The 26,753-nt window shown below is 44.2% G+C and overlaps 1 long non-coding RNA gene across 1 annotated transcript; it reads left to right on the forward strand.

Annotated features, from left to right (window-relative positions):
- Window positions 1-809: 809 nt before the first annotated feature.
- LOC123582503 lies at window positions 810-25,258 on the forward strand. The gene is made up of 2 exons (XR_006704408.1): window positions 810-979; window positions 25,177-25,258. It is a non-coding gene; the product is annotated as an uncharacterized LOC123582503 (long non-coding RNA).
- Window positions 25,259-26,753: the final 1,495 nt, after the last annotated feature.

Consider the following 26,753-nt stretch of genomic DNA (forward strand, 5'->3'; position numbering starts at 1 on the left):
AAAGGCTAATTTATGCATGGTGACATTGTGATTTATTATAAGAAATATATATTTTGTCTCACAGATTCCCACACTTGGGATTCTGGTGTTGAGACTGATAAAGGTGTCCTTTGTTATGGTGATGAGGTGACTTTTGGAAAGACCTTAAGGGTGAGGGCTGGTTGCCAGGGGCTCCAGCCACGTGTTTAGAGCTGGAGCTTCCAAACCCACCCATGACCTCCAGAGACAGGCTGGGGCTGGAGGTGCAAACTGCCAGTGATCACTGACCTAATCAGTCATGCCTATGTAATGAAGCCTCCTTAAAAACCTAAGAGACAGGGTTCTGAGGCTTGCCAGCCAGTGAACACATGAAGGTTTGGGGAGAGTGGCGGCCCTAGAGAGGTCCCAGTTTTTGCCCCATGCATGTCTTCCAACTGGCTGGTTGCTGCATTATATCCTTTTATAATGAGCCAGTGATCAAGTGAGTAAAATGCGTCTCTGAGTTCTGTGAGTCGCTGTAGTAAATTAATTGAACCGAAGGAGGGGGTTGTGGCAATCTGATTCATAGCCAGCCGGTCAGGAGCACAGGTGACACTTGGGCTTGTGACTGGCATCCCTTTGGATGTTGGGGACAGACTTGTGAGACTGAGCCCTTAACCCGTGGAATCGGATGCTGTCTCCAGGTAGAGAGTGTCAGGATTGAGTTCAATGCTCCAACACTGACCTGGTGTCTGAGCGTCACTGGTGTTTTGGTGTGGAGAACCCCGCCCCCAAACACGCATGCCCTTTGGAATCGGTCTTCGAACTATTCAGATGGTGTCAGAGAAGTGGGATTTGCTAGCTGGGCCCTGGCTCCCAGAAGCAGTGGTTTGGGAAGAGAAAAGAAGAAGGCATTCCTGGGTGGCCATGTGGTCACCCTGGGAGTGGAGCTGCAGGCATGTGGCCCCCAGCTACTAAAGGCAAAGTTACCAGTGGAATTCGGAGATGAATCCAATCTTGGGTACGTGTGTGCGTCACTGGATGCATCGGGAAATGCAGACTAGTAAGAGAAAGGCAAAGTAGTGTTCCCCTTGGTTCTTGTTACCTATAACAGCTACCCTAAACACAAGAGGATGCCAGGTCCGGCCTTGATTCTGGAGCAAGCTGGGATTTTCTGGGGGTCTGAGCCTGGGCCATGAGCCTCAAAGCCACCCCTGAGGGGAAAGTACACAGGACAACAGAAAATACCTCTAAGACTTGGGTCACGGAGAGAGTAGTTGAACCAGAGGGTATAGTAGGAGGACCCCTCTCCTTTTGTGGACCCACCTCATCAGCCTCCTGGGAGCCTTTGCCAAAGCGGACCGGGAGAGTAGCCTGTGTGGGGGCAGGAGGTGTCTGGCCGTGAAGGCGGCAGGGTGGAGAGCAGGTTTGGATTGATGCAGGACCCAGGGCTCTCTGGGGACAAGCACAGAGGGCTGTGTGCGGTCCAGACACTCAGGAGGGTGTTCTCGAGGGGAGGGCCAGCCTGTAAATCATGTTTACCCTGAGACGGAGGGACTAGCCATCCCCCCATAAGTGTGAGTGCAGAACCGAAAAACAGTTCCGGAAGCTGTATCAAATTTACTGTCTTAGCTTCTTCCCCTCTGGGGTCTTACAGATGCTAATAAAAACGTTAGGTTGATTAACATTTATGTCCAATAAACTTGTATTACTTTGAAATGCGAAAAAAGGTGGATGTTATCAAATAGCCCTGCATGTTACTCATAAAGGCAAAACTTTGGAAATACCTAAGTTCCCCAAACGATGTATCTGTAAAGTAAAACATTAAGCACTTGACGTTCATGGGAAATGAGGCAAGTAGGCTACAGCTGTCTATATAGAACATGACCTTAATTTTACTAAAAGCAACCACAGAAATCCCACATACACAGAGAACCTTGGGGATCTTAGTGAAATGTTAAGGGATGGTTGATTTGGGGGTGATGGGATTACAGGTGTTTTAAAAGCGTTTTAAAAATACACCTCAGTATGGAGGTGGCTCAGTTGGTTGAGCGTCTGACACTTGATTTCGGCTCAGGCCATGATCTCACGGTTTGCGAGTTCGAGCCCCACGTCGGGCTCGGCACTGACAGCTGGAGCCTGCTTGGGATTCGCTCTCTCTCTCTCTCTCTCAAAATAAATAAACAGTAAAAAAATAAATTCCCAGGATTTTCCTATATTCTTTAGGGGGTGTGAATTACAGTACTAGCATACTAGCCCCCCACAGGTATCACCTCCGGGTTAAGCCCGAGTGGCTGTGGAGGAGAGGCTAATGGTAGCCCGAGGGAGGGGAGGAGGTGGCTGGGCCAGCACACGAATCACCTGGAGGCGCTAAAGGGTCCTGGTGAGCTCTGCCGCAGGTGTGGCCTGGGCGCCACCAGGTGATTCTAGGATGTGGCCGGCCTCCCACCAGTTCCGGCCAGGCCTTCGGGGTCGAGGCTGTCAGCACGGCAACCGGAGAAGCAGGACTCCGGGCGGCTCTGCCACTTCATGGCCACGGCAGCCCTGTGAGGTGGAGCCCAAGCCCCGCATCCCGCCCGAGCCACGCAGCTCCCACCACGGTTTGTAAACCTCGTGAGCAGCCCGAGTGCTCGTAGAGATCTGTTTGCAGAACGAGGGGTACCCTCTGTGCTCACTGCTCCCAGGGGCTGGTATATGGGAGCTCCTTCCGACGGTCACCCTCGTTTTTCCTGCGCCCTCCCCCCACCCCGTCTCCCCTGCTCTGCTGCGCGGGAGGGTTAGGGTGCCTGGCGTCTTGAGCTTAGGTATGCATTTGAGACTCTGACTCATTAAACCTGGGTTCGGCCCAGGGAGATGCGTTTTAACATGCACCCCGGTTGTTCGAATGCAGGAGATCCAAAGACTGAACTCTGAACGCTGGTCCAAGGGCAAACCATGGGCTGCCGGCCAACACGTGTGGGTTTGACACTGGCTGTGGCCGGACCAATTGCCCAACTCAGTGAGCCTTGGGGGTGGAGGGGTCATCCACAGGAAGGGAGCCTCAGAGCCCTCCAGGGTGTCAGGATGGGCGGGATCGTGAACAGGAGGTCTGTGGGTGTCCAGCCAGTGAGCGCCCCTCACCCTGTCAGAGCCCTCTCCAGTGGGGGGGGGGGGGGGGAGGCTCATCCCAAGGAGACAAAACAGTGACAATGACCCAGGTGATCTGCCACGGCATGGGAGCCCTGAAATGGCAGTCAGTGCTCACACCTGGCTGTTCCATCCTTAGAGGACGGAATGACGTGAACTTCTCAAGCTCCACGCCTTCATCTTTCAGTGCCTTCCTGCCAAGCAGGAAGAAACAATTACTTTTCTTACAAAGGGGTAGATGCCATCATCCCCATTTTCCAGGTGAGGAAACTGTAGCTCCGAGAGGTCAGTGTGTTGGCCCAGGACACAGGAGTGGGGGGCACCAGGGTGGGAACTTGCATCTGCTTCCAGACCCCAGCAATCCAGTCATCCCTGCTGCCTTCCCGGGAGCTGCTCTCATTCCGGTGAGGGCCCCCTGGGCTCCCTGGTCCCAGAGAGAGGGGCAGAGCGGTTGGGCCTACTTCTGGCTGCAAGGCCTAGTGGGGTTGGGGCTCAGCTGCTTCGGAGGGGAGGGGCTGAGTGGCCACCACAGGACCTGGCAGTTGGACAGTCCAAACGGGGTCTCCCAGCAGGGAGGGCTTCCCCTGAAATCACTGGCACTGAAATTGCTGCCCTCTAGACCCGGCCTTGCTGGCAGAGAAGGGGCGGTCCCTACCTGCTCAGGCCCCAGGACTCTCCACCTGTCTTTATTCCCAGCACTCCTGCCTTGGGATGAGGATGTGGACAAGGTGACCTTCAGCCCATTCCCAGGAGCAGAGGATGGGGCTCAACCTTCTGTTCTGGCAAGCTGGGGGGAGAGATGAACAGTCTCAGAGTGGGGAGGGTCCAGCCCATGGAAGAGCAGACCAGTGGGTTCTAGGTGTAAGGCACACAGGAAAGGGGCTGGATTTTCCTTGGCTGTCAGGGAAGACTTCCTGGAGGAGGAGACAATTCAGCCATGCCAAAGGAGGGTATTGTGAACCAGGCAGAGGCCCAGAGACAAGAAGGCGCTCCGAGCAGAGCCCTGTGCTGGTGTCCGAGCCAGGCTGGTGGAGAAGGCCTGTCAGCCCTCCAGGGGCCCTCCGGGTCAGGTCTGGACACTGTCCAGCACGAGTGGAGGGCTCCTGATTCGCAGGCTGGAGGTGCAGAGACTCGTGCATTAGGCCCAGGAACAAGCATTCAACCTTCCTCATCAAATCCTCACAGTGAGTCTGCCCGTTAGATCCTGTCTGTCCCTTCTGAAAGGGGAAAGGGAGATATATTTTAAATAACTTGCTCAAGGTTGCCCTCCCCAGTCTTTGTTCACAGCCCCCTCAAAATGGAGTGGGGGCCCCCCACTTGGCCCACTCCTGAGCTCCTCACCATCCCAGCTCCCGCAGAGAGCATTGTCTGGGGTGCCCAGAGTCCTGCTCAGAAGAGACCAAGGCCAGGCTGGGAGGGAGCCAGGTTGCCCAGGCAACCGTCAGCTGCAACTCCAAGGCTGGGGGCCGGTGGGGGTGGGGTGGGAAGTGCAGAGACCCTCAGGCGGGAAGGGGTGACAGGAGGGCTCTGTTCCAGGAGCCACTTAGAGCCAGCCCTGCCCCAGTCAATTCTCCCACAGAGGCCCTCCTGAGTTTCCCTCCCCTTCTCCTCCCTCCGGAGGGTCCACGACCATTTTGCAGGAAGGAGTGTCACAAAGGACCCTGGGTGGGAAGCTGCCCAAATTTTGGAGCTGGGTCCTGCAAGCGATTACCATATGAAAAGAGGCTCCCAGGGTCTGGGGAGGAAGCCAAGCCCTGACCCCTTTCCCACATGGGACACCTCTGAGGCCGCCTCGGGTGGCGGGGGAGGGAGGGCGGTGGGCGGGAGGGGTGGCAGAGCAGTGTCTAGGTCCTCCCTCTGGGTGGTCCGAGATCCCTGAAAATGTGGGGGCAACATGAAGGAAAAAGAAATCTCAGAATCCAAGGACAGGAGGTGTGGGGAGCGGGGCCTGGGAGGTGCTACGAGCTGGAGCAGTATCTGGTCTCAAGGCTAGGCCAGGAATGAGGCCATGGGTCCCCCAGCAGTGAAGGGACTTCTCCGTCTTGTTTCTGATGCTCTAGCGCTCCGTTCAGCTCAGCTCTGCTGTTACTGCTTTCCAGAAAATAACAAAGCCCGTGCACTGTATTTTTTTCTTATATTGCAAGCTCTTTTCTGGAGTTTTCTTCCCGGATTTCTGGCGCAGATTTTTGTCCTGTTGCATTAGTTCCCACGCTTCCTGTAGAGCAGACCCCTAAGCCACAGACCTCTCCCAGGCAGCCTGTAGCTGGCCGGCCACCCCTGTACCCGGGCTCTCCCTGGGGCGGGGGAGCCTCACCCCAAGGCCAGGTGGTGGGTGCTGTGGCTGACCCCAGAGCAGTCTGAGGCTCAGCAGCGCCGCTCACTGGCAGGTCCGGACCGCGGTTTGCGCCTCCAGTGTTCTGGAATGAATGAACCTCCTGCTGTGGCCTCCCAGACAGAGCCTGCCCCTGGAGCGGAGGAAGGGAGGGCCTGGGAAGTGCCCCTCGCCCTGCGGAGGGTGTCTGGGTGTGGGGCGTAGGCCAGCGGCGCCCCCGGTGACAGCCCGCGCAGTGAGTGGGCGGACGGCCCCTGGTGCTTCCCGGACTTGCCGGGAGGCAGCGACTGCCTGGCAACAAAAGACTTCTTAAGATGAATCTGTGCGCTCCCACGTCCTGGCATTCGGGCAGGACCCTCTCCTTTGTGGGTGTCGGGTGGGGAGCGGTAGTCAAGATCCCCGAGGCTCTAACCCCGCCTTCTTTGCAGGACACCACACGGTGTGGCCCGCTGGGTGTCGGGTGCAGCCGTTCGGACTCGTACAGTAGGCAGCCCGCAGTTTGGGAAAGGAAATGCCTCGGCCTGTGCATTTCTGCGGCTTCTCAGTGACCCCCTCCATTCTGAGATCGGACCCCCCAAATCCCCGGGCAGCTACATGCAAATGGTGTTTATCTTTCCGCATTCATTTTATTTTTTATATATTATTATTTTTTGCCATAAATGCTTTAAAACATTTGGGGGGGGGGGTTGTTTATTTGAGAGAGAGAAAGCGTGCAGGCGTGCGCGTGGAGGAGGGGCAGAGAGAGAATCCCAAGCAGGCTCTGCACTGTCGCCCGGAGCCCGAGGTGCGGCTTGAGCCCATGACCGGTGAGATCATGACCTGAGCAGACCCAGGCGCCCCTAAAGCATTTTAATTCCATCCTAATTAACATACAGCGATTCATTAGTTTCTGGAACACTGTGCAGTGACCCAGCAATTCTGTACATGACTCGGGGCTCAACACAGCAAGTGTGCTGTTAATCCCCTTTACCTACTTCCCTCCTCCCCCCACCCCACCCCCCCTGGTAACCATCGGTTTGTTCTCCACAGTTCAAAGTCTATTTTTTGGTTTGTCTCTTTTTCCTGTGTTCATTTGTTTCTTAAATTCCACCTATGAGTGAAATCATATGGTATTTGTCTTTTTCTGACTGGCTTATTTCCCTTCGCATAATCTATACCCTCTAGTCTCATCCACGTTGTTGCAAATGGCAAGATTTCACTCTTTTTATGGCTGAATAATATTCCAGTGTGTGTGTGTGTGTGTGTGTGTGTGTGTGTGTAATATATATATTATATATATACTTTGTTTTTTAAGTAAGCTCTACGCCCCATGTGGGACTTGAACTCACCACTCTGACATCAAGACTTGCATGCTCTACCGACTGAGCCGGCCAGGAGCCCCCGCACCACATCTTTTTCATCTGTTCATCGATCGATGGACGCGTGGGCTGCTTTCATAATTTGGCTGTTGTAAATAATGCTGCCATAAACATAGGGGTGTATGTATCCTTTCAATTAGTGATTTGTATGGGTAAGTACCCAGTAGTGCAATTACTGGATCGTAGGGTACTTGTATTTGTAACATTTTGACAAACTTCCATACTGTTTTCCAGAGTGGCTGCACCAGTTTGCATTCCCTCCAACAGCACAAGAGGGGTCCTTTTTCTCCACATCCTCACCAACGCCTGCTGTTTTCTTATAGCAGGCAGGTGTGAAGTGTGACAGGTGTGAAGTGATATCTCACTGAGTTTTGATTTGTATTTCCCAGATGATTAGTGATGTTGAGCATCTTTTTATGTCTATTTTTATTTTTTTGAGCACCTCTTCACGTGTCTGTTGGCCATCTGTATGTCTTCGTGGGGAAAATGTCTATTCATGTTGTCTATCCATTTAAAAAAACTTTTTTAATGTTTATTTATTTTTGAGAGAGAGTGCGAGTGGGGGGGGGCAGAGAGAGAGGGAGACACAGAATCTGAAGCAGGCTCCAGGCTCTGAGCTGTCAGCACAGAGCCTGACGCGGGGCTCGAACTCGTGAACCACAAGATCATGACCTGAGCCGAAGTTTGATGCTCACCCAACTGAGCCACACAGGCACCCCTTGTCTGTCCATTTTTTAATTGGATTGGTATTTGTGTTTTGGTGTTGAGTTCTAGGAGTTCTTTGTATATTTTGGATACTAACCCTTTATCGGATATGTCATTTGCAAATATCTTCTCCCATTTCATGGGTTGCCTTTTAGTTTTGTTGATTGTTTCCTTCTTTGTGCAGAAGCTTTTCATTTTCATGTAGTCCCAGTAGTTTATTTTTACCGTTGTTTCCCTTGCCTTAGGAGACATATCTAGAAAAATATTGCTACAGCCAATGAGAGAGAAATTACTGCCTGTGCTCTCTTCAAGGGTTTTTATGGTTTCAGGTTTTACTGTCGGGTCCTTAATCCAGTTTGAGTTTATTTTTGTGTATGGTGTAAGAAAATGGTCCAGTTTCATTCTTTTGCATGTGGCTGCCAGTTTTCCCAACACCGTTTGTTGAAAAACTGTCTTTTTCCCATTGCATACTCTTGCCTCCTTTGGCAAAGATTAATAGACCATAAAATTGTGGGTGTTTTCTTAGGCTTTCTGTTCTGTCCCATTGATTTATGTGTCTGTTTTTGTGCCAGTACCATACTGTTTTGATTACTACAGCTTTCTAGTATCACTTGAAATTTGGAATCATGATATCTCCAACTTTGTTTTTCTTTTTCAAGATTGCTTTGGCTGTTCAGGGTCTTTTGTGGTTCCATACACGTTGTGGGATTGTTTGTTCTAGTTCTGTGAAAAATGCTGTTGGTATTGTGATAGGGATTGCATTAAATCTGTAGATTGCTTTGGGTGGTATGGACATTTTAATAATCTTTTTTCTTCCAATCTATGAACATGGAATATCTTTCTATTTGTGTCATCTTCAGTTTTTCATCAATATTTTACAATTGTAAATGGAATTATTTTCTTAATTTGTCTTATTGCTGTTTCATTATTACTGTGAAGAAACAAAATAGATTAAAAGAATTTCTTTAACATCTATATTTATTTTTGAGAGAGAGAGAGAGACAGAGCATGAGTGGGGGAGGGGCAGAGAGAGAGGGAGACACAGAATCCAAAGCAGGCTCCAGGCTCTGGGCTGTCAGCACAGAGCTTGACATGGGGCTTGAACCCACAAACCATGAGATCGTGACCTGAGCCAAAGTCAGATGCTTAACTGAGCCACCCAGGTGCCCCAAAATGCAACAGATTCTTACACATTGATTTTGTATCCTGGGACTGTAATGAATTCATTCTTGCTTACCAATTTGGATGCCTTTTATTCCTTTTTGTTGTCTGATTGCTGTGGCTAGGACTTCCAGTAATATGTTGAATAAAAGTGTTGAGAGTGGACATCTTTGTCTTGTACCTGTCTTTAAGGAAAAGCTCTCAGTTTTTCCCCAGTGAGTATGATATTAGCTGTGGGTTTTTCATATATGGCCTTTATGATGTTGAAGTCTGTTCCTTCTAAACCTACTTTGCTAATGGCTTTTAAAAAAAGATTTTACTTAATTTTTTTTTTAATTTACATCCAAGTTAGTTAGCATATAGGGCCACAATGATTTCAGGAGTAGATTCCTTAGTGCCCCTTGCCCATTTAGCTGATCCCCCCTCCCACAACCCCTCCAGTAACCCTCAGTTCTCCATGTTTATGAGTCTCTTCTGTTTTGTCCCCATCCCTGTTTTTATATTATTTCTTTCCCTTCCCTTATGTTCATCTGTTTTGTCTCTTAAAGTCCTCATATGAGTGAAGTCATGATTTTTGTCTTTCTCTGACTAATTTCACTTAGCATAATACCCTCCAGTTCCATCCATGTAGTTGCAAATGGCAAGATTTCATTCTTTTTGATTGCCGAGTAATCGAGTAATACTCCGTTGTGTGTGTATGTATTATATACATACATACATACATACATACATATATATATATATATACACACACACACACACACACACACACACATATATATATACACACACCACTTCTTCTTTATCCATTGATCCATCGATGGACATGTGGACTCTTTCCATACTTTGGCTATTGTTGATACTGCTGCTATAAACATTGGGGCGCCTGTACCCCTTCGAAACAACATGCCTATATCCCTTGGATAAATACCTAGTAGTGCGATTGCTGGATCATAGGGTAGTTCTATTTTTAGCTTTTTGAGGAACCTCCATATTGTTTTCCAGAGTGGCTGCACCAGCTTGCGTTCCCACCAACAATGCAAAAGGGATACTCTTTCTCCGCATCCTCGCCAACATCTGTTGTTGCCTGAGTTGTTCATGTTAGCCATTCTGACAGGTGTAAGGTGATATCTCGTTGTGGTTTTGATTTGTATGTCCCTGATGATGAATGAAGTTGAGCATTTTTTCATGTGTCGGTTGGCCACCTGGATGTCTTCTTTGGAGAAGTGTCTATTCATGTCTTTTGCCCATTTATTCACTAGGTTATTTGTTTCTTGGGTGTTGAGTTTGATAAGTTCTTTATAGATTTTGAATACTAACCCTTTATCTGATATGTCGTTTGCAAATATCTTCTCCCATTCTATCGGTTGCCTTTTAGTTTTGCTGATTGTTTCCTTCGCTGTGAAGAAGTTTTTTATCTTGATGAGGTCCCAATAGTTCATCTTTGCTTTTGTTTCCCTTGCCTCCAGAGACATGTTGAGTAAGAAGTTGCTGCAGCCAAGATCAAGGAGGTTTTTGCCTGCTTTCTCCTCGAGGATGTTGATGGCTTCCCATCTTACATTGAGGTCTTTCATCCATTTTGAGTTTATTTTTGTGTACAGTGTAAGAAAGTGGTCCAGGTTCATTCTTCTACATGTCGCTGTCCAGTTTTCCCAGCACCACTTGCTGAAGAGACTGTCTTTATTCGATTGGATATTCTTTCCTGCTTTGTCAAAGATGAGTTGGCCATATGTTTGTGGGTCCATTTCTGGGTTCTCTATTCTGTTCCTTTGATCTGAGTGTCTGTTCTTGTGTCAGTACCATGCTGTCTTGATGATTGCAGCTTTGTAATACAGCTTGAGGTCTGGGATTGTGATGCCTCCTACTTTGGTTTTCTTTTTCAAGATTGCTTTGGTTTCTTTTCTGGTTCCATACACATTTTAGGATTATTTGTTCTAGCTCTGTGAAGAATGCTGGTGTTATTTTGATAGGGATTGCATTGAATATGTAGATTGCTTTGGGTAGTATTGACATTTTAACAATATTTTTTCTTCCTATCCAGGAGCATGGAATATTTTTCCATTTTTTTGTGTCTTCTTCAATTTCTTTCATAAGCTTTCTATAGTTTTCTGTGTATAGGTTTTTCACCTCTTGCGTTAGATTTATTCCTAGGTATTTTATGATTTTTGGTGCAATTGTAAATGGGATCAATTCCTTGGTTTCTCTTTCTGTTGTTTCGTTGTTGGTGTATAGGAATGCAACCGATTTCTGTGCATTGATTTTATATCCTGCAACTTTGCTCAATTCATGAATCAGTTCTAGCAGTTTCTTGGTGGAATCCTTTGGGTTTTCCATATAGAGTATCATGTCATCTGCGGAGAGTGAAAGTTTGACCTCCTCCTGGCTGATTTGGATGCCTTTATTTCTTTGTGTTGTCTGATTGCTGAGGCTAAGACTTCCAATACTATGTTGAATAACAGTGGCAAGAGTGGACATCCCTGTCTTGTTCCTGTCCTTAGGAGGAAAGCTCTCAGTTTTTCCCCTTTGAGGATGATATAAGCAGTGGGTCTTTCATATATGACTTTTATGATCTCGAGGTATGATCCTTCTATCCCTACTTTCTTGAGGGTTTTTATCAACAAAGGATGCTTTGTCAAATGCTTTCTCTGCATCTATTGAGAGGATCATGTGGTTCTTGTCCTTTCTTTTATTTTATTTTATTTTATTTTATTTTATTTTATTTTTTTCAACGTTTATTTATTTTGGGACAGAGAGAGACAGAGCATGAACGGGGGAGGGGCAGAGAGAGAGGGAGGCACAGAATCGGAAACAGCCGATTCTGAGACATCAGCCCAGAGCCCGACGCGGGGCTCGAACTCACGGACCGCGAGATCGTGACCTGGCTGAAGTCGGACGCTTAACCGACTGCGCCACCCAGGCGCCCCTGTCCTTTCTTTTATTGATGCGATGAATTACAATGATTGTTTTGTGGATATTGAACCAGCCCTGCATCCTAGGTATAAATCCCACTTGGTTGTGGTGAATAACTTTTTTAATGTATAGTTGGATCCGGTTGGCTAATATCTTGTTAAGGATTTTGCATCCATGTTCATCAGAGAAATTGGTCTATAGTTCTCCTTTTTAGTGGGGTCTCTGTCTGGTTTTGGAATCAAGGTAATGCTGGCTTCATAGAAAGAGTTTGGAAGTTTTCCTTCCATTTCTATTTTTTGGAACAACTTCAAGATTCAAGAGAATAGGTATTAACTCTTCCTTAAATGTTTGGTAGAAATCCCCTGGAAAGCCATCTGGCCCTGGACTCTTGTTTCTTGGGAGAGTTTTGATTACTAATTCAATTTCCTTACTGGTTATGGGTCTGTTCAAATTTTCTATTGCTTCCTGTTTCAGTTTTGGTAGTGTATGTGTTTCTAGGAATTTGTCCATTTCTTCCAGATTACCCATTTTATTGGCATATAATTGTTCATAATATTCTCTTATTATTGTTTTTATTTCTGTTGTGTTGTGATCTCTCCTCTTTCATTATTGATTTTATTTATTTGGGTCCCTTCCTTTTTCTTTTTGATCAAACTGACCAGTGGTTTATCAATTTTGTTAATTCTTTCAAAGAACCAGCCTCTCGTTTCATTGATCTGTTCTACTTTTTTTTTTTGGTTTTGACAGCATTGATTTCTGCTCTAATCTTTATTATTTCCTGTCTTCTGCTGATCTTGGGTTTTATTTGCTGTTCTTTTTCCAGCTCTTTAAGGCTGGAAAAGGTTGTGTATCTGAGACCTTTCTTCCTTCTTTAGCAAGGCCTGGATTGCTATATACTTTCCTCTTATGACTGCCTTTGCTGCATCCCAGAGGTTTTGGGCTGTGGTGTTATCATTTTCATTGGCTTCCATGTACTTTTTAATTTCCTCTTTAACTGCTTGGTTGGCCCATTCATTCTTTAGTAGGATGTTCTTCAGTCTCCAAGTATTTGTTATCTTTCCAAATTTTTTCTTGTGGTTGATTTTGAGTTTCATAACATTGTAGTCTGAAAATATGCATGGTATGATCTCAATCTTTTTGTACTTGTTGAGGGCTGATTTGTGTCCCAGTATGTGATCTATTCTGGAGAATGTTCCATGTGCACTGGAGAAGAATGTGTATTCTGCTGCTGTAGGATGTAATGTTCTGAATATATCAGTTAAGTCCATCTGGTCCGTTGTGCCATTAAATGCCATTGTTTCCTTGTTGATTTTCTGTTTAGATGATCTGTCCATTGTTGTAAGTGGGGTGTTGAAGTCCCCTACTATTATGGTATTAGTATTGATGAGTTTCTTTATGTTTGTGATTCATTGATTTATATATTTGGGTGCCTGTACATTTGGCACATAAATGTTTACAATTGTTAGGTCTTCTTAGTGGATAGACCCCTTGATTATGACATAATGCCCTTCTGCATCTCTTGATACAGTCTTTATTTTAAAGTCTAGACTGTCTGATATAAGTATGGCTACTCTGGCTTTCTTTTGTCGACCATTAGCATGATAGATGGTTCTCCATCCCCTTACTTTCAATCTGAAGGTGTCTTTAGGTCTAAAGTGGGTCTCTTGTAAACAGCATTTAGATGGATCTTGTTTTCTTATCCATTCTGTTACCCTGGAGCATTTAGTCCACTGATGTCTAGCTGAGTTCTGTAGTTCTGTGGTTCAGGTTGTGTAGATTTTGTGTTAATCCTCAAATCAGTTTTCTAGGTGTGCAGGATAGTTTAGTGTTGATATGGCTGTATTTCATGGACGTGAGACGCAAAAAAAAAAAAACCCCGAAAAACAAACAAAAAACCTTCCATGTTGTTCTGCCATCTTGGCTCCTTCCCTTTAAGATTTTATTTTTAAGTAATTTTTGCACCCAACATGGGGTTTCAACTCAGAACCTTGCAGTCAAGAGTTGCACGCTCTAGTGACTGAGCCAGCAATGTGCCCTTGCTGAGGTCTTTTATCATGAATGGATGTTGGACTTTGTAAAATACAGTTTCAGTGTCTATGAAAATGAGCATATAGTTTTTATCCTTTCTCTTGTTGATGTGATGAATCACATTGATTGATTTGCAAATATTGAACCACCCTTGCATCCTGGGAATAAATTCCACTTGCTCTATCATGGTAAATGATTTTTTAAAATGTATCATTGGATATGGCTTGCTAACTTTTTGTTGGTGATTTCTGCATCTATTTTCATCAAAGGTATTGGCCTGTAGTTCTCTTTTTTTGTGGTGTCTTTTTTTTTTTTTCTAGTGTCTTTATCTGGATTTGGTAGGTTTTTCTGGCCTCATAGGATGGATCTGGAAGCTTTCCTTCTATTTTTTGGAAGATTTGAGAACAATAGATATGAGCTCTTCTTTAATTTTTTTTCCCAACATGATTGACTTTTATTGCATGTAATACCTTTCTCCGTTATTTATTTATTTATTTATAGGTGCATATGGTTTTTATTTAACGTTTCTCAAAAATGAATATAATCCTATCTAATTTCTTTTTTTAAATACAATTTATTGTCAAATTGGTTAACATACAGTGTGTAAAGCATGCTCTTGGTTTTGGGGGTAGATTCCCGTGGTTCATTGTTTCCATACAACAACCAGTGCTCATCCCAACAAGTGCCCTCCTCAGTGCCCATCACCCAGTTCCCCTCTCCCCCACCCCTCCATCAACCCTCAGTTTGCTCTCTGTATTAGGAGTCTCTTATGGGCTGACTCCCTCCCTCTCTGTTTGTAACTATTTTTTCCCCTTCCCTTGGTCTTTTATTAAGTTTCTTAAGTTCCACATATGAGTGAAAACATGATAACTGTCTTTCTCTGACTGACTTATTTCACTTAGCATAATACCTTCCAGTTCCATCCACATTGCTGCAAATGGCATGATTTCATTCTTTCTCATTGCCAAGTAGTATTCCATTGTATACATAAACCACATCTTCTTTATCCATTCATCAGTTGATGGACGTGTAGAATCTTCCCATAATTTGGCAATTGTTGAAAGCGCTGCTATAAACATTGGGCTACCTGTGCCCCTATGCATTAGCACTCCTATATCCCTTGAATAAATTCCTAGTAGTGCTATTATTTGTTGTAGAGTAGTTCTGTTTTTAATTTGTTGAGGAATCCCCACATTGTTTTTCAGAGCAGCTGCACCAGTTTGCATTCCCACCAACAGTACAAGAGGGTTCCCGTTCCTCCACATCCTCACCAGCATCTGTGTTTCCTGAGTTGTTAATTTTAGCCACTCTGATCAGTGTGAGCTAGTATCTCATTGTGGTTTTGATTTGTATTTTCCTGATGATGAGCAAAGTTGAACATCTTTTCATGTGTCTGTTAGCCATTTGGATGTCTTCTTTGGAAAAATGTCTATTCATGTCTTCTGCCCATTTCTTCACTGGATTATTTGTTTTTTGGTTCTTGAGTTTGGTTAAGTTCTTTATAGATTTTGGATACTAACCCTTTATCTGATATGTCATTTGCAAATATCTTTTCCCATTCTGTCGATTGCCTTTCAGTTTTGTTGATTGTTTCCTTTGCAGTGCAGAAAATTTTATGTTGATGAGGTCCCAATAGTTCATTTTTGCTTTTAATTCCCTTGACTTTGGGGATGTGTCGAGCAAGAAATTGCTGGGGCTGAGGTCAAAAAGTTGTGGCCTGCTTTCTCCTCTAGGGTTTTGATGGTTTTCTGTCTCACATTTAGGTCTTTCATCCATTTTGAGTTTATTTTTGTGTATGGTGTAAGAAAGTGGTCCAGTTTCATTCTTCTGCATGTTGCTGTCCACTTCTCCCAGGACCATTTGCTAAAGAGACTGTCTTTTTTCTTTTTTTAAAAACTTTTTTTAATGTTTTTATTTATTTTCGAGAGAGAGAGAGACACAATATGTGTGGGGGAGGGGCAGAGAGAGAGGGAGGCACAGAATCTGAAGCAGGCTCCAGGCTCTGAGCCATCAGCACAGAGCCTGACGCGGGGCTCGAACTCGTGAACCGTGAGATCATGACCTGAGCTGAAGTCGGACGCTCAACCGACTGAGACACCCAGGTGCCCCGAGACTGTCTTTTTTCCATTGGATACTCTTTCTTGCTTTGTTAAAGATTAATTGGCCATGCGTTTTGGGGTCCAATTGTGGGTTCTTGATTCTATTCCATTGGTCTATGTGTCTGTTTTTGTGCCAATACCATACTGTCTTGATGATTACAGCTTTGTAGTAGAGGCTAAAGTCTGGGATTGTGATGCCTCCCACTTCCGTTTTCTTTTTCAGTATTACTTTGGCTATTCAGGGTCTTTTGTGGTTCTATACAAATTTCAGGGTTGTTTGTTCTAGCTTTGAGAAAAATGCCAGTGCAATTTTGATTGGGATTGCATTGAATGTGTAGATTGCTTTGGGTAGTATTGACATTTTAACAATATCTATTCTTCCAATCCATGAGCATGGGATATTTTTCCATTTCTTTGTATCTTCTTCAATTTCCTTCATAAGTTTTCTATAGTTTTCAGCATACAGATCTTTTACATCTTTGGTTAGGTTTATTCCTAGGTCTTTTATGGTTCTTGGCGCAATTGTAAATGGGATCAATTTCTTGATTTCTCTTTCTGTTGATTAATTGTTGGTGTATAGAAATGCAACCAATTTTTGTGCATTGATTTTGTGCCCTACGGCTTTGCTGAATTCATGTATCAGTTCTAGTAGCCTTTTTGGTGGAGTCTTTCCGGTTTTCCACATAGAGTATCATGTTGTCTGCCAAAAGTGAAAGCTTGACTTCTTCTTTGCCAATTTTGATGCCTTTTATTTCATTTTGTGGTCTGATGATTGCTGCTGCTAGGACTTCCAACACTATGTTAAACAACAGTGGTGTGAGGGGACATCCTTGTCATGTTCCTGATCTCAGGGGGAAAGCTTTCAGTTTTTCCCCATTGAGGATGGTATTAGCTGTGGGCTTTTCATATATGGCTTTTATGATGTTTAGGTATGTTCCTTCTATCCTGACTTTCCTGAGGGTTTTTATTAAGAAAGGATGCTGTATTTTGTCAAATGCTTTTTCTGAAGCTACTGACAGGGTCAGATGATTTTTATCCTTTCTTTTATTAATGTGATGAATCACACTGATTGATTTGTGAATACTGAGGCAGCCCTGCAGCCCAGGAATGAATCTCACTTAATCATGGTGGATAATTCTTTTTATATGCTGTTGAATTCAATTTGCTAGTATCTTGTTGAGAATTTTTGCATCCATGTTCATCAGGGATAGTAGCCTATAAATCTCTTTTTTTGTGGGGTCTCAGTCTGGTTTGGGAATCAAGGTAATGCTGGCTTCATAGAATGAGTCTGGAAGCTTTCCTTCCATTTCTATTTTTTTGGAACATCTTGAGAAGGATAGGTATTAACTCTGCTTTAAATGTCTGGTAGAATTCCCTTGGGAAGCCATCTGGCCCAGCACTCTTATTTGCTGGGAGATTTTTGATAATTGATTCAATTTCTTCATTAGTTATGGATCTGTTCAAATTTTCTATTTCTTCTCGCTTGAGTTTTGGTAGTGTGTGGGTGTCTAGGAATTTGTCTATTTCTTCCAGGTTGTCCAGTTTGTTGGCATATAATTTTTCATAGTATTCTCTGATAATTGTATTTCTGAGGGATTGGTTGTGATAAGTCCATTTTAATTCATGATTTTATCTATTTGGGTGCCCTCTCTTTTCTTTTTGAGAAGTCTGTCTAGGGGGTTATCAATTTTGTATATTTTTTCAAAAAACCAACTCTTGGTTTCATTGATCTGTTCTACTGTTTTTTTTAGATTCTATATTGTTTATTTCTGCTATGATCTTTATTATTTCTCTTCTTCTGCTAGCCTTGGGGTTTCTTTGCCGTTCTGCTTCTATTTCCTTTAAGTGTGCTGTTAGATTTTATATTTGGGATTTTTCTTGTTTCTCAAGATAGGCCTGGATTGCAATGTATTTTCCTCTTAGGACTGCCTTTGCTGCATCCCAAAAAGTTCACACTGTCATGTTTTCATTTTCATTTGTTTCCATATATTTTTAAATTTCTTCTTTAATTGCCTTGCTGACACATTCATTCTTTAATAGGATGTTCTTTAACCTCCATGCATTTGGAGGTTTTCCAAATTTTTCCTGTGGTTGATTTCAAGTTTCATAGCATTGTGATATGAAAATGTGCATGGTATGATCTCAGCTCTTTTATATTCATTGAGGGCTATTTTGTGACCCAGTAGGTGATCTATCTTGGACAATGTTCCATGTGCACTCAAGAAGAATATGTATTCTGTTGCTTTTGGATGGAAAGTTCTGAATATATCTGTCAAGTCCATCTGGTCCAGTGTATCATTCAGGGCCATTGTTTCTGTATTGATTTTCTGTCTAGATGATCTGTCCATTGTTGTAAGTGGGGAATTAATGTCCCCTGCAATTACTACATTCTTACCAATAAGATTGCTTATGTTTGTGATTGTTTTTATATATTTGGGTGCTCTCAAATTGGGTTCATAAACATTTATAATTACTAGCTCTTCTTGATGGAAAGACCCCATAATTATTATATAATGCCATTCTTCATCTCTTGTTACAGCCTTTAATTTAAATTCTAGTTTGTCTGAGATAAGTATGGCTACTCCAGCTTTCTTTTGACTTCCAGTAGCATGATAGCTAGTTCTCCATCCCCTCACTGTCAATCTGAAGGTGTCCTCAGGTCTAAAACGTGTCTCTTGTAGACAGCAAATAGATGGGTTGTTTTTTTTATCCATTCTGATGCCCTATGTTTGATTGGAGCATTTAGTCCATTTACATTCAGGATTATTACTGAAAGATATTGATTTAGTCTCATTGTGTTATCTGTAGGTTTCATGCTTGTAGTGGTGTCTCTGGTCCCTTATGATCTTTGCAGCATCCACTCACAGAGTCCTCCTTAGGATCTCTTGTAGGGCTGATTTAGTGGTGATGAACTCCTTCAGGTTTTGTTTGTCTTGGAAAACCTTTATCTCTCCTTCTATTCTGAATGACAGCCTTCCTGGATAAAGGATTCTTGGCTGCATATTTTTCCTATTCAGAACATTGAATATTTCCTGCCACTCCTTCTGGCCTACCAAGTTTCAGTAGATAGTTCTGCTACCACCCTTATGTGTCTACCCTTGTAGGTTAAGGCCAATTTGTCCCTAGCTGCTTTCAGAATTCTCTCTTTATCTTTGTATTTTGCCAGTTGCACTATGATATGTCATGCAGAAGATCAATTCAAGTTAAGTCTGAAGGGAGTTCTCTGTGCTTCCTGGATTTCATTGTCTGTTTCCTTCCCCAGATTGGGGAAGTTCTCAGCTCTGATTTGTTCAAGTACACATTCTTCCCCTTTCTCTCTCTCTTCTTCTGGAACTCCTATGATATGGATATTATTACATTTCATTGAATCACTTTGTTCTCTAATTCTCCCATCATGGTCTAGAAATTTTTTTATCTCTCTTTTTCTCAGCTTCATCTTTTCCCATAATTTTGTCTTCTATTTCACTTATTCTCCCCTCTGCCTCTTCAATCCTTGCTGTCACCACCTCTAGTTTATTTTGCACCTCATTTACAGCATTTTTAAATTCATCATGACTATGTTTTAGTTCCTTGATCTCTGTAGCAATAGATTTTCTGATGTCTTCTATGCTTTTTTCAAGCCCAGTGATTAATCTTATGACTATTATTCTAAATTCTTGATGAGATATATTGTTTATATCTGTTTTGATCAATTCTTTAGCTGTAATTTCTTTCTGGGATTTCTTTTGAGGAGAATTCTTCCGTTTCGTCATTTTGGCTATTTTGGTTAGTTTTCTGTCCTTTATGTGTTTTAAAAGCTTGTTATGTGTCCTGCACCTGCGACCACTATTATATTAAAGAGGGGTCATACGTTGTCCAGGGCCTGGCCCTTCAGGAAGTGTTTTTTGGAGCGTGTTACTTTCTCTCTTTTGTTGTGTCTCTGGTTGCTTTATCTCCCTCCTTGTAGTGACGTTTTGGACCCTCCACCAGGTGTGCTTTGATTTGTTCATTGAAGTAGCCCTGGAAAAGAAAACAAACAAACAAAAAACAAAACAAAAACAAAAACCAAAAAAAAAACCCCACAAAAAGCCCCCCAAAACACCAGCAACAACAAAAAAATGATGAGGTGGGGGCAGTGTTGATGGAAGAGGCCTTATCCCATACAAAGAGAGAAATGACAGGGGTGAGGAACAAGAAAAGAAAATTGACCAGGCAGAGAAACAATACGGCTTAATCCAGAAAGGGAGAGAGAGAGAGAGAGAGGAAAATAAAGAAAGAGATATAGAAAAGGTTTATATAGATTAGATTAAATATATATATAGAATATATATATAGAATGAATATATATATATATATATATATATATATATATATATATATATATATAATATGTCCGCTTAAACAAACCAACAACCCGAATAGCCAGACTAGAGGAGGGAAGAGATAAGAAGGAGAAAAGGAAGAAAAAAACCCAATATATATAATAAAAATTGTCCAAGAATTAAATCAGGAAATGCAAAACCACTAGGGGCCTTGGAAGCAGTGGCAGCACTGGTCTGGAGGAGGCGTTTTGTTCATCCCAGTCAATCCCGCCCCAGTAGATCTGCAGTTAGCAGGTGTGGAGGGGCGTGGCTTGGTGTGGGCGGGTCCTGCCTCCCCTGTGGCCCCGCGGTCAGTTCCCTGAGGTCCCACCTTATTGGTGATTGGGAGAAAAATGGTGACACCCCAGTTTCTCCTCCATGGACGGGGTGTCCCAAACCACTCTGTTCAGGTCGTTCTCACTGTGCTGCAAGTCGCAAATGAGGTGGTTTGTCCCTCTCTGCTGACGCCCACACCTCCCTGGCGCTCAGCTGGGATGTAAACCCCAATGTCTTAAAGGGTCCTGTTCTGTACATCCTGGTTTCAGGGAAAAGCCCCTCTGTGCTGCCAATATATGACCTCTGGCTGGTGGACACAGGCAGTCCTTGTCCTTTGAATGGTTATATACCTTCTTCCCACAGCACTCTAGGTAGAGGACCGCTTTCTCTCCCTGCAGACTATGCCCTTGACCTAGGTATCAAGCCCGGGGCTGGCTCCCCTCCTCCCAAGGCGCACGAACAGGGCAGCCGGACCCAGTCCCGAGAAAGCCCCGCAGTTAGAGATTGGATCTTTGTCCATCCCAGTCCGTGGTTTTTCTCTAGTTCAGATACAGTCCTATACTTCCCCAGCCTCTCTTTCTCTTCTCTTTGTCTCTCTGCAGAAGGGAATCCCTCCCATCTGTGCCTATGCCACCTGTTTTATCTCTCCCAGTTCACAATCATACACCTATGGCCCACCAGGTTGTCCCCGTGGGCCCCTGGAGATGTCTCTGTCACTCTGCAGCCCGGACTCTTGGAATTCAAAGTCCTTTAGCCTCAACACTGGTGTGTTTGAGTGACAAGGGAACTGCGGATCCCCCTACTTCTCTGCCATGTTGGATCTCCCATGAACTCTTCTTTAAATGTTTGGTAGAATTCACCTGTGAAGCCATCTGGTCCTAGAAAATTGTTTGTTGAGAGTTTTTGATTACTGATTCAATTTCATTGCTGGTAATCGGTCTGTTTAAATTTTCTGTTTCTTTCTGATTCAGTTTTGGGAGGTTATATGTTTCTAGGAATTTATCCATTGTTTTCTAGGTTGTCCAATTTGTTGGTATATAGTTTTTCATAATATTCTCTTAGAGTTGTTTCTATTTCTGTGGGGTTTGTTGTTACTTCTCTTTCATTTGTGATTTTGTTTGAGTCCTTTCTCCCTCTCCCTCCCTCTCTCTCTCTTCTGGCTAGAGGTTGATCACTTTTGTTTATCTGTTCTATTGTTTATTTGTAGTTTCTATTATTTATTTTTGCTCTAATCTTTATTATTTCCTTTTCTTGTTTAGCGTTTTGTTTGTTCTTTTTCTAGCTCCTTTAGGTGAAAGTTTAGGTTATTTGAGATTTTTCTTGCTTCTTGAGGTCAGCCTGTGTTGCTAAAAACTTCTTAGGACTGCTTTTGCTGCATCCCAAAGATTTTTGACCATTGTGTTTCCATTTTCATTTGTCTTCATGTATGTTTTGATTTCCTCTGGGATTTCTTGGTTGACCCATTCATTGTTTAGTAGCACGTTATTTAACCTCCATGTATTTGTGGTCTTTCCAGATGTGTGTGTGTGTGTGTGTGTGTGTGTGTGTGTGTGTGTGGTTGTAGTTCACAGCACTGTTGTCAGAAAAGATGCATGGTATGACTGAACTTTTTGAGTTTGTTGGGACTTGTTTTGTGGCCTACTATGTGACCTATTCTGGAGAATGTTACATGTGCATTTGAAAAGAATGTGTATTCTGCTGTTTTAGGATGGAATATTCTGAATATATCTGTTAAATCCAGTCTGGTCCAGTGTGTCATTCAAAGCCATGGCTTCTGTTTATTTTCTGTTTGGATGATCTGTCCATTGATATAAGTGGGGTGTTAGTCTTTTACTGTTATTATAATACTATCAATTCTTCCATTTATGTTTGTTATTAACTGTTTTATGCATTTGAGTGTTCCCAAGTTGTGTGAATAAATATTTACAATTGTTGTATCTTCATGTTGGATTGTTCCCTTTATGATTATATAGTGTCATTCTTTGTGTCTTGTTACAGCCTTTATTTTAAAGTCTATTTTGTCAACGTTAAGTATTGCTACTCTGGCTTTCTTTTGACATCCATTTGCATGAACAATGTCTCTCTATCCCCTTTCTTTTTTTTTTTAAGTTTATTTATTTATTTTGAGAGAGCAAGAGAGCGAGCATGAGTGGGAGAGGAGCAGCAAGAGAGGGAGAGAATCCCAAGGAGGCTTTGCACTGTCAGCATGGAGGCCGACATGGGGCTTGAACCCATGAACTTGTGAGATCATGACCTGAGCTATCAAGAGTTGGACACTTAACCAACTGAGCCACCCACGCACTCCTATCCCCTTTCAATCTGCAGATGTCTTTAGGTCTGAAATGAGTCTTTTGTAGGCAGCATATAGATGAGTCTTTTTTAAATCTACTCTTACCCTGTATCTTTTGATTGGAGTGTTGAATAATCCATTTATATTCAAAATAATTATTGATAGATATATATTGCCATTTTGTTACTTGTGGTAGTTTTTGTATTTTATCTTTGGCCCTGTCTTGCTCTCTTTTATGGTTTACTGATTTTATTTAGTGATATATTTGGATTTCTTTGCATATCTATTAGTGGTTTTTGATTTGTGGTTACCATTAGCTTTGTACCTTCTGCATGTAACAGTCTATATTAAGTTGATGGTCACTTAGTTTGAACCCATTCTTTACTCCTCTCCCCCTCATATTTTAGGTATATGGTGTCTGTCATAACTTTGCATCTTTTTATTTTGAGTCCCTTGACTGGTTTTTATGGATAGATTTACTTTTACTGCTTTTGTGCTTCCTACTTTTCTTACTCCTACTTAGGGTCTTTCCTTTACATTCAAAGAATCCTCTTTAATATTTCTTTAGGACTGGTTTAGTGGCCATGAACTACTTTAGTTTTTGTCTGAGAAACTCTATCTCTCCTATTTGGATGATGGACTTGATGGCTAGAATATTCTTGGCTGCAGATTTTTTTTCCTTTAGTACTTTGAGTATATCATGCCACTCCCTTCTAGTCTCCAATGTTTCTGCTGAAAAATCTGCAGATGGCCTAATAGAGTTTCCATTGTGTGTAACTGTTTTCTCTTGTTGCTTTTACCATGGTCTTTATCACTACTTTTAGTCATTTTAATTACTGTATGTTTTGGTGTGGCTCTCCTTGAGTTGATTTTGTGGGGGGCTCTCTATGCCTCCTGGATCTGGATATGTTTCCTTCCCCAGATTTGGGAAGTTTCCAGCTGTTACTTAAGTAAATTTTCTGACCCCTCTTCTCTGTCTTGTCCTTCTAGGTCCCGAGAAATGTGAATGTCGTTATGCTTGATGGAATCACTGAATTCCTTAAGTCTAGTTTTACTTTGTTTTTTTCTCTCACTTGCTCAGCTTGATTGCTTTCCATTACAATCCTCCAGGATGCTGACCTGTTCTTCTGATTCCTCTAGTTTATTTATTCCATCTAGTGGAGTTTTAAGTTCATTTATTGAGTTCTTCATCTCTGGTTCTTTTTTTTATGTTTTCTGTTTGCTAAGGACCTCAGTGAGATCCTCCACTCTGAAGTCCCATGAGTACCTCTACGATCATTACTTTAAATTCTCTATCAGGCATATTACTTTTCTCTGCTTCACTTAGGTCTCTTGTGGTCTTGTCTGTTCTTTCATTTGGGGCAAACTCCTCTGTTTCCTCATTTTGTCTAAGTCTCTGTTTCTATGGGTCAGGAAAGTCAGCTACACCTCCTGCTCTTGAAAGTAGTGGCCTTGTGAAGGAAGAGGTCCTGTGGTGCCCCGCAGTGCAATGTCCCCTCTTCTCCAGAACTTCCGGGGTGCTTCCGGGATGTCTCCTGTGTGTGTCGCATGCACCCTGCTGTTGTGGCTGAGCCTCTTTTCAGTTCAATCACCTGCAGCGGGCAGGGTTTGGTCCCCGTGCTGCTAACGGGCCAGTCTGTGACTGCCGTGGGCTTGAGTCAGACCAGATGTCTGCCCCCCACCCACTGCTAGGGCTGCAGTCTGTGCGTGTGTGTGTGCGTGTGTGTGTGGCTGTCTTTCCCTCTCCCTGGGGTAGGAGTCTCCCGAGTGGTGCTGGCTCATGTACGTGCTGCTTACACACTATGAGGCTTGTGGCACTGCTTTGGGTGGGCTCCCGCCAAGTATATTGGAGGGTGTGGGCAGGACGTAGCATCAGCAAGACTGGCATGGGCCTTCTGGGGGAGGGGCCTGCAGCGCCAGGACTGAGGTAGGCCTGGCTGCAGGGGGTGGGTCTGCCCAAGTGCAGGGGGAGGTGAGGTAGGGTCTTAGCAAATTAATGAATTATCGGTGTGGTGGTTCCTGCAGGTGTGTGTGTGTGTGTGTGTGTTGATGCTGGGGGCAGGGGAGGGAAATGGCACCTGCCGGCTCCTTTGTGGATGAGACTTCCTGGATGAGTCTCCCCGTGATCTCTGCCCCTCCTGCAGACACTCAGATAATAACTCTCCCTCTCCCGTTTGTCTCAGGCGGTTTCAAACTGCTCCCTCTACACTGTATCTCCGTGGGCTATTTGTTGTGCTGTCTCTTTAAGGGAGGGGGCTCAGGCCCTTCTGGTTTTCAAAGCAAAACGTTATGGGGACTCGTCCTCCCCATGTGGGCTCCCTGGTGCGACAGTCTGTTTCCCTCCCTCCTGTGGATGTCTGTGGTCTATGTAGCTCCGGGCAGTGTCTCTCCCTTCCCTACGGTTTTTGATACGGCTTCTTTCCTACATTTCATGGAGTCTGTCCTGCTGCTGTCCTTGCAAGTCGTCCTGGGGGCTGGTACGGGGTTGAGAAAGTTGTCAAAGGCAGGCAAACTAATACTTTTTACAGAGTAAAATCTATAGCAAAGGGCAATTTTGCTGCACTGATTTAACTGGAAATAATTTTGACTCCAGGCACAAACCCCATGACTTCAGGGCTGGTCAGTTACCCCCTGGGGTTTTGCCTCTGGGCCCCAGGAAAATGTCTTCGAGGAACCACTGAGCACTTATGGAATCTTCCCAACTTCTGTTCCTAGAGGTATGTTAGAAACACAAATTTCCTTTGGGGAGAGGGTTGTTTTTTTTTTTTTTTTTTTTTGAGAGAAGAAGTATGAGCAGGGGAGGGGCAGAGAGAGAGAATTCCAAGAAGGCTCTGCACCATCAGCACAGAGCCCAACATGGGGCTCGAACTCATGAACCGTAAGATCATGACCTGAGCCAAAATTGAGCATTACTTGGACGCTTAACCAAAGTAGCCATCCAGGCACCCTGGGGAGAAGGCTCTCCGTAGGGTGGGGGGTACCCTTTTACCAGGAGCCCAGAGTATCTTGGCACTCCCTCCAGGAAGCCCACAGAGAAATACAATACAGCAACAATTGAGACTTAAGGGACATTTATTTTTTTGAAAGGGTGGAGGGGACTTTACAAGTAGAGTCTGAAGCCAATAACTAGAAAGGAAGATAAATAAAATACAAAGCCAGTATGTTGTGGCAAAATCCCAGAAAACACACTGAAAAAAAATTTTTACAGTTTAAAACTGTTTTACTTTATACATAATTACAAATTAATATACAGCATCTGGGTTTTAACCCCTTTGTATTTCAAAGAATCTAGCATAGAAATGTTCGTATAGCATCTGAAAACAACAGAAGCAGAGGTATAAGGTGTACGGGGGTCGGCCTCCTGCATATGTGGGCGTCCCCCCGCGCCCCCGGCAGGTAAGGACACAGAAAACCACAGGCTAAACCGTGACCACGGGCGAGCTGACCGGGCGGCTCCCTGTCACGTGGCTGCAAGAGACAGGAGAGCTCAGGCTGGGGGAGTCTCTGGGGGGAAGAGGCCGGGTTGGGGGGGCAGCGCCCTCTGCTGGACAGCAGCGAGGCGCCCCCAGCACAGGCCGGGCTTGGCTGGGTGTGTGGAGCAGGTTGTCAGGGTCTGTGGCCGGAGGACTTTAGCCAGTTGGGTTTGCCCGGCTTTGAACCTTAGCGAGATGGAGAAGTAATTCAAGGCCTGTCAATTTTTGCACAAATTAAATTAGATGATACAACGAAAGAAAAGCCTTTTTTTCCCCCTTCCTATTTTTTTTTTCCTTTTATGGCAGCATGAAAATACTTTCTAAAACCTGGCCAGCAGGTGGTAGATTCCAAAGCTCCTGGGTGACTAGGAATGTTAGGCTATGCTGGAAGAAAAATCAAGACACAAACCGCAACCCTCCTCTTTGTCTGCAGATCAGCGAGAACGACGTGCTGGGCTGGGAACCGGTGCCCAGCACGTGTGCGTCCCAACGGAAGGCAGGCAGGCCACACGTTTCTCTCAACCACTGCCACCATCTAAGCTGAGGGGATGTTTCTGGGCTTCCAAATCCCAAGGGCGTCCGAGCACTGGCGGGAGCCCAGCACCGTCTGGGGTCCCCTCCAAACCATCCTGTCTACGGTCACTGAAGCCCACTCACTAGAATAGGCTCTCCAAGCCCTGCGTGGGGCCTGGCTGCC

Source organism: Leopardus geoffroyi, chromosome B3, assembly GCF_018350155.1.
Source record: "Leopardus geoffroyi isolate Oge1 chromosome B3, O.geoffroyi_Oge1_pat1.0, whole genome shotgun sequence".
NCBI lineage: Eukaryota > Metazoa > Chordata > Mammalia > Carnivora > Felidae > Leopardus > Leopardus geoffroyi.